This window comes from Solenopsis invicta, chromosome 15 (genome assembly GCF_016802725.1).
Source record: "Solenopsis invicta isolate M01_SB chromosome 15, UNIL_Sinv_3.0, whole genome shotgun sequence".
Taxonomy (NCBI): Eukaryota; Metazoa; Arthropoda; class Insecta; order Hymenoptera; family Formicidae; genus Solenopsis; species Solenopsis invicta.
This window is the reverse complement of record NC_052678.1, coordinates 6,551,367-6,560,117: the sequence shown is the minus strand read 5'-3', so window position 1 is coordinate 6,560,117 and position 8,751 is coordinate 6,551,367. Positions and strand designations below refer to the sequence as shown.

General features: G+C 44.5%; 1 protein-coding gene across 4 annotated transcripts in view; it reads left to right on the top strand.

Annotated features, from left to right (window-relative positions):
• Positions 1-690: 690 nt before the first annotated feature.
• LOC105207343 overlaps positions 691-8,751 on the top strand; it is a 277,076-nt gene continuing 269,015 nt past the window's right edge. For 2 of the 4 annotated variants that reach the window (XM_039457988.1, XM_039457984.1), the window contains exons 1-2: positions 691-2,070; positions 5,572-5,828. The gene's annotated coding sequence lies outside the window, so the exon portion shown is untranslated. Of the gene's footprint in view, positions 2,071-5,486; positions 5,829-8,751 lie in introns of all 4 variants that reach the window. The other 2 variants (XM_039457986.1, XM_039457985.1) reach the window with 2 other exon arrangements.

The window sequence follows — 8,751 nt, the reverse complement described above, 5'->3', positions numbered from 1 at the left end:
CGGCCGACGGCTACTTCGCATCGCTACATCGCGCAGTCGACAGTGCGTAGTCGCGCCCATAACCTTTTCGGCATTCTCTCGCGTTTCGCGTGTGCCGCGAGTGTCAGATTTATCGATGCCGTCGCTGCGACGAACGATCTCGTCTTCAGGGTCGATCAGCCGACTTTCTGCGCGATCGTAATCAATGCGTGTGCTTCGATCGATGCATTCGTTAGCTGTCTCCACCGGCCGACGGCTACTACGCATCGGTAGTGCGTAGTCGGAGTCCATAACCTTCCCCGTGCTCTCATGTTTTGCATGTCGCGAGTGCTAAAGTCATTAATGTTGTCGCAGCAACGGACAATCGCGTCTCCAGAGTCGATCGACCGACTTCCTGGATGATAGATCAACGCTGATCGATGCGTCCGTCGCCTCTCACGACGGCCATTTCGCGTCGCGGCCGCCGTCGGTGCGGTAATCGGATCTGTGATTTTTCCACGTTCCAGTGTTCCCCTGCGTTCCGCGTCCCTCCCCCGTTTCCGCGTTCCGCGTCCTTCCCCCGTTTCCGCGTTCCCTCGTCCCTCCCCCGTTTCCGCATTCCCGCGTTCTCTCGCGTTTCCGCGTTCCCGCATCCTCTCGTGCTTTGCGTGTGACGAGTGCTAAATTCATCGATGCCGTCGCTGCGACGGACGATCGCGTCTTCAGGACGGACGATCGCGTCTTCAGGGTTGATCAGCCGATTTCTTACGCGACCGTGATCAACGCGTGTACTCCAATCGATACGTTTGTTGGCTTTCGGCACCGGCCGACGCGACGGCCACTTCGCATCGCGCAGTCAGCAGTGCGTAGTCGAGCCCATAACCTCTCCGCCTATCCGCGTTCCGGCGTTCTCTCACGTTTCGCGTGTGCCGCGAGTGTCAGATTTATCGATGCCGTCGCTGCGACGGACGATCGCGGCTCCAGTGTCAATCGGTCGACTTTCTGCGCAACCGTGATCAACGCGTGTGCTTCGATCGATGCGTTCGTCAGCTCTCTCCGCCGGCCGACGGCTACTTCGCGTCGCGCCATCGGTAGTGCGTAGTCGGAGCCCATAACATTCCCGCGTCCTCTCATGTTTTGCATGTCGCGAGTGCTAAATTCATTAATGTTGTCGTTGCGACCGCGTCTCCAGAGTCTATCGGCCGACTTCCTGGGCGATCGATCAACGCTGATCCATGCCTCCGTCGCCTCTCACGACGGCCATTTCGCGTCGCGGCCGCCGCCGCACCGGTGCGATAATCGGGCCTGTGATCTTCCCACATTCCTGTGTTCCCCCGCGTCCCCCGCGTTCCTTCGTTCCGCGTCGCTCCCCCGTTTCCACGATTCCGCGTTCCGCGTCCCTCGTCCCTCCCCCGTTTCCGCGTTCCCTCGTTCTCCCGCATTTCCGCGTCTTCCTGCGTTTCGCGCGTGTGGCGAGTGCTAAATTCATCGATGCCGTCGCTGCGACGAACGATCGCGTCTTCAGGATCGATCAGCCGACTTCTTATGCGACCGTGATCACGCGTGTGCTCCGATCGATACGTTGGCTCTTGGCGCCGGCCGCCGGCCACTTCGCATCGCGCAGTTGGCAGTGCGTAGTCGGACCTTTAACCTCTCCGCCTGTTCCGGCGTTCTCTCGCGTTTCGCGTGTTTTGCGAGTGTCAAATTTATCGATGCCATCGCTGCGACGGACGATCGCGGCTCCAGTGTCAATCGGCCGATTTCCTGCGCGACCGTGATCAACACGTGTGCTTTAATCGATGCGTTCGTCGTCTCGCGAGCCGTATTCCGTCATGTTTTCGTCGCAAGATGACTCGCCCGCACGAGACTCATTCTCCCGTGCGATTCGCACGCTCAACGAGCGTCCCGGGTGCCGTCCAGCACGCCCGTGGTGTTGGGAAACATCGAGCGGCATCGAGTAGAGCATCACGAGATCGTCGCGATGGACCAATCGATCGTCACTATTTGCCCAGGATTCGCGTCATTACGTAGCGGTCGTCTTATCGCTCATGTTTCATCGATGACGCGTTGCTTGTTGGGTACAAGTATCCCTCTACTTACGACGGAGTTAAGGTAAATGCCTTAGTGATTCAGCATATCCATGTACCTGACACACTGAAAAGTGTTGAATTAACAGCGCCAGTCTAATTGGAAATATCTTGTTCATTTAATAACAGTATGAAACAAAGATTAAAAATAAAGACAATAACAATTTATTACCGATTACTAATAATTCAGGAACTCATTACTGATTTTAAATGTATTTTTTTTCATAATAATAAAATTTAATTGTAATCTTCAAATATATTTTAATATATTTATGAAATAGATTATTTTTGATATTATAAAAATTAATTTGTTACAAAACTACGGGTTGAATTTATATTTTAATATTTCTAAAATTTGTTAAGAAACGTGTATTCAACATTATATTTTTTTATATTTGTTTTATAAAAAACTGAATAAAACAAGCGCGCGCGTGGCACACGCTACAAGACCTATATTACATAATTTCATACAAATTGAATATTACATTATTAATTCCTCAATATAAATAGTCAAAATACGCAATCTCCGCGAACGGCTGTTATTTATCAAGTAAGCGCTGAATGAGACCGTTCAGCACATTGAAAAAGCAACAACAATAAATTTCGAGATTTTGAGTGTCGATGCAATGCACTTTTTCAGCTAAACTAGAGAGCATTTCGGCTTTTCGTGATGATAAGTGTAAGAGACATTGTTATTCGTGAAAAATAATTTTCGCGTTCGAATAAGCACATGTGCAATTATGGGGTACGATTCGGTATCGGAGACCGCTGCAATGTGCACTCTGACTTCTCGTCACGTTATCGGTTGAATGAGACCATGTCTCATTGGACTTAGCGTTTAACCGGCCGATCAGCTGGATTAATCACGATTTGTGAGCATGTCGCGGGTTGACAAAGCACCCCAGAAAGTGCGTCTCCTTTAAGTGACTTGCTGCCTGCGACTATGGCTTGTAAGATACAAGTGTCGTATGAATCGTGGTTAAAAAAGCTTAGTCGACGTTAGACGTGTGTTAAACGTGACACAAAAGGCAGAACTCATTCGCAACGAGCTTACTGTCGATCCCGTATCCACCGCGTCCGAACTGCTAAGTCGTTACTTCGCGAATTGCGTAACAAGCAATGTCTCTTACATGCGCCACAAAGTAAATGCTTGCATAAACATAGAATAATTTTTTAAAAAGAAAAATTTTTTGATATTTTATGCATAATTTATTTTTTTCACCTTTTTGTGTACTGAAGGAAGAATTATTCAATTTTGATAAATATTTATTCAAATAGTAATAATGAAATATTTAATAAATGTCAATATATATTTATTTAGTAGAAGAAGCACTAATTAACTTTAAATTTTATTTGTTCTATTACAATAAATATATGCACTGTAATATTTTATTAGAATATTTGAATAAATATTTATTAAAATGTAGGCATTTTTTTTCTCAACGTACTAAGTGTAAGAGACATAGCGATACGTCAAAAAAAAATAAATTTTTTGTTTGAATGGGCATTTGTGCAATTATGGGGTACGATTCGGTATCGGAGAGCGTTGCAATGTGCACTCTGACTTCTCGTCACGTTATCGGTTGAATGAGACCATGTCTCATTGGACTTAGCGTTTAACCGGCCGATCAGCTGGATTAATCACGATTTGTGAGCATGTCGCGGGTTGACAAAGCACCCCAGAAAGTGCGTCTCCTTTAAGCGACTTGTTGCCTGCGACTATGGCTTGTAAGATACAAGTGTCGTATGGATCGTGGTTAAAAAAGCTTAGTCGACGTTAGACGTGCGTTAAACGTGATACCAAAGGCAGAACGCATTCGCAACGAGCTCACTATCGAACCCGTATCCATCGCGTCCGAATTACTAATTCGTTATTTCGTTAATCGCGTAATTCGCAATGTCTCTTGCAGATGCCCCGAGAAGATGCTTGCTGCGTTACAAAATGATATTTTTTATGCAGAAATTTTTTTTACTTTTATGTATCATTTTTTTTCTATTTTAATTTTTTGTGATAAGTGCACTAGACATTGTGATTTGCCGAGAAAGTAATTTTCGCGTTCGGTTGAACACATCTGAAATTATGAGGTACGATTCGGTATCGGAGACCGTTGTAATGTGCACTCTAACTTTTCGTTACGTTGTCGGTTCAATGAGACCATGTCTCATTGGACTTAGCGTCTAACCGGCCGATCAGTTGGATTAATCACGATTTGTGAGCATGTCGCGGGTTGACAAAAGCACCCCAGAAAGTGCGTCTCCTATAAGTGATTTGCTGCCTGCGACTATGGCTTGTAAGATACAAGTGTCGTATGAATCGTGGTTAAAATAGCTTAGTCGACGTTAGACGTGCGTTAAACGTAATTCGGGAGGTAGAACACATTTGCAACGAGCTCATTATTGTTCCCGTATCCACCGTATCCAGATCGTTCAAATTTCTAAGTCGTTATTTCGCGAATCGGGTACCAAGCCCGATGTCTCATACACGTGTCACGAAGAAAATGCTTGTAGCTATATAAAATGCTTTTTTAATACTTTAACTTTTTTTTTTATATATAATTTTTATTAGACAAAACGGGCGCGCGCTACAAAGCTTCTAATATTACATAATTTCATACAAATTCCAAATTGAGTATTACATTATTAACTCCTCTATACACATAGGCAAAATACGTAATCTGATTATTTGAATATTGATTTATTCACATGGTTTACAAATGTTTAGTTTCGGAATAATTTAAAAATTTTTTGAATTTTTGTATATTAATGGTAATGTTTCATATTTTATATTTCAGTCAATTATATAATTTGATTTTTTCATATTCTTATAAAAATTCAATAATCTTTACTCTGCAGTTGTTACATGTCCTGGTTACTACACTGAAAAGAGTGCTGTAATATGAGTTGAAACGAGGTTTGATTCAATTAAACGACTCATGGCTATCGCAAATATAAGTAGTTGATTTATCTAAATTTTATTCATTCAACTATATGTGTTGTCTTTTCTTTTAATCTTTATTTCATTAATACTGTTATTGCTTTAACAAGATTTTTTAAATGAGACTGATGATTCAACAATTTTTTTTTACTGTGGAACATATTTATATTTTACTTAAACAAAGTATTTTTATGTAACATTTATGTAAACTAATTATTTTATTATTGAAAATGCGTTTGTAGAACTCTGTTTAGAAAATGATAAAAATTTCTTTAAAGATTATAGTTTTTAACATAATATTTGTTATTATAAAATTATTATTTATCGCTTAAATACGGATTAACTTCAACCTAGTTCTCAAAAAACAAGGCTATTTTTTTCCTTTAAAAATATAACTCTTAATATATTCAGAATTATAAAATTAACATTTAATTTGAATCACTGGGTAACGAGTACTTTATTATGATCTAGTTAATTAGCTTTATTATGATCGAGTTAATTTTTAGGTAAAATGCCGGTTGTAAATCCGAATATTCGTAAGTCGAGCTAAGTAGAGAGATACTAATGCTTGTAACTTGTTTTCGTGGCAAGTCGGTAGTGCCGAATAGATTCGTACGATGTAATCATAAACTCGTGTAATAGGCAAGAATAAATAGATAATCGCGAATGTGATGGTGCGGTGCAGTGCAGTGCAGCGAATCGTTAAAGTGATCGGAAAATACAGTGCATCGCAAGTGTGATCGAAAGGTGCAACTTATCACGAGTGCATGCCGCCCGAGTGGATGGATTAAAACGCAGGATTACTGTCTACAGCGTCTACGATATTACTGCCGCCGTCTACGACATCGGTGAGTGTTTACATTCGTCTTTTACTGTAGCCTAAATTTTTTACGACGCAGCGAAGAGCTTCGAGAGTACGTACAGGCACGCGAAGATGCGTATCCGTACGTGGTTTTCCTTCCCCGCACGCGCAGGATATAGCATTAGTGCGGGGAATTATATAGGTACCCTAATTTACACGAGGACGTAAAATCGATTTCCCTTCAAGCGTGGCGGCAAGTTGCGCGCCAAGTTGCTCCCCGAGCGAGTTACACACGCTCCGGAGGTACGCGTCTGTCCATATCCGGGGGAGAAAAAAACGTTTTGGTTGCGATAACGCGTACTGTGGCGCGGACACTTGAATTTTTCATCATCGTTGTCAGAGGTACAGACGGGGGGAGGGAGGGAGAAAGGATGTCATCCTCTTCTCGAAATTCCATTGTCAACAGAGGGTCGTGGCGCGAATGCGCGATGTTTCGGCTATTCTCGTCGTCGGCGTCGTCGTCGTCGGTCGCTCTAAGGGCGTCGGATAATTCCGACGCGGGATGGAGCAGGTGTTAACGACGCCTCGTGTTTAGTCTGCCCGCCCATATTTTCGACGCTTATCCCGTCGCCGTTGCGCCCATAAAAAAAAACCCGTTAAGGGAGCGACGGAAGGAGACGAAGAGGGAGAAGAGCTCTTCGTGCGCCGCGTGAAGGGAACCCTTCGGCCCTATTTCGGTAGAGAGCTTCGTATAATGCGTGTCCTGCGTGCGCACCGCCATAAATACATCCGCGGTGGAAGCTCCGGGCTCTGGCAGGCATCGGGAGGGCTCTACACCCCCTAAGTGCGAACGTAAACTTCGTTAACGAGAAACTAATTCTCCGCTCGCAGTGGCATAAGAAAGTTTTGCAATTTGGTGGACGAGGCGGAAGGAGAGCGTGATGCAGGCGGTGAATTACGGTGTAAATTAACACGCTACTCAAGGTCGCTGATGCAGTTTACCCCAGGCTGACGACACTTTTGTCTTTCGTACGGCGCGAGATTCTCGATTCCTGGAGGCATTAGGTTTCGGGTCGTGCCGGCTTGAATATCGCCCGAAATGCGATTTGCGCGTAGCATCTGAGATTATTACGCAGGCGCGTGCGCGCGCGGTAATATTATTTCCCGCTTATTATTCCGATTACCGTTCCCCGAGACGCGCGAGCGGCGACTGGCTGCGTGTCGCTCGCGAAACACGTATCTCTCTCGTCGCGCCGAATACGTCCGCGTACATATCTCATCGCGTCGATTTCCGCAACTCCGTATATCGATCTCGGATCTTCCCGGCCCCGCGCGGCGAGAAGCGCGTAAAGTGCGAATGGCCACGTATCCATCAATTCTAACACGCCCCATGCGATTTTTTTTTTACATTCCTCTAACTTTTTTATAATAAAATTTGAAAACCTGGATTGAGGTTCAAGAAGAACTTTAACTATCCATACAACACGGAAATGGTTTTGCCAAAGTATCTCTAAAAGTTTAGCAGGATGTAAATCTGAAAATGATTTAGGCCATCAAAATAATTATGTTGGATTCTAAAACTGAGTGCTGGTACGTTGAAATTTTTTACGGCATATCGCTCGTTACGCTTGAACATCCGTGATCATCTTTTTAATAGGAACAAACTGATCTTGAACAGACTGTCGTTTCCATCTTCCCGCTAAATAGAAGTTTCCAATATCCGAGAAATTCCCTGGCGATATATTCGCGGTCGCGTTCTTTATGAAAGTACGGCCCCGTACTCGCGGCCCCGTACTCGCGTCCGCGCTTTCGACGAACACCATTTCTCCTCCTTAAGAAGTTTACCCCGAAGTTGCCTGCTCCCGGAAGATCGCGATGACGACACGGCTCCCGGCAAGGTGCACGGGACGCACCACCGTACCTCGGGTACCCCTTTACAATGGCATTAATAGGATACCGTACCTCGCCGAACGACCTCGTTATGCGTGAGTATACATACGCGCACGTTTACCCAAGTCGCGGAATGGCGGGATGGAGGAGTGCCTCTCTTCTCTCGCTTCTACGCACCACGTTCTACCCCTTACTTCTACGCTAAAGTCCATAATCGGCATCCTCTTTCGCGCATGGAAGACGAGCGAGACGCTCAGCCTTCGTCGTTGCGCCTGCTCCTATCTTCGACCTTATCCGCGACGGTTAAGCACCGCCGTGCTACGGTTACGTCACGTGCACGATGTGCCAACAAGAAACTCCGGTCCCCGTCGACCAGTAGGAAACAATCTCGATAGTCGTTTATAAGCAAACGATATACGAAAGATTGCTTCTATTCACTGAAGAAGTTTGGTAATAATAATTGAGCTTCGGCGAAATAATTTCAATTAAATGTTTAAGCTATAATAAGAAACGATTTTACGTGTAAATTCTGTGTTGTAAATAAAATGAAATAGTAATTGAAAATAGAAACAGTCGTGATGTAAACCACGTTTAGCGGCGGATCATTCTTCGATAAGCAACACAGCTGTTTTTCAGACACGCGAGCGTTTCGTTAGACACGTACTTTTTTTTTTCAATTTATTCCTGCGTTTACTAGGATACTTTGTTATTCTACAAACAAACGGGATTCCATCTGCGGACCGTCAGGCTCATTTGACTGGAGTATGATTGATATTTTATTCACAGTAGCATTTTATATAGTTTATCAAGAATAGATTATGCACGACGATGCACCACGGATGTACATCGAATATACACGCGTTGAAATACGCAACGCGTTAATAATACACCGGTGCCGATCTGTTCCGCGCTTTGTTCGTTCCGCGCTCACGGTTAGAAAAACTAACGTAAATCAGCAAATGTTCAAGTTTAATTAGACTGTACGCGTAATTGCTAGATAACATTTGCCGTCACGTATCAGTGCGTAATACGCGTAACAAGTGTAGTATCGGGGAGGAGAGGGGAAATACAGCGGATCA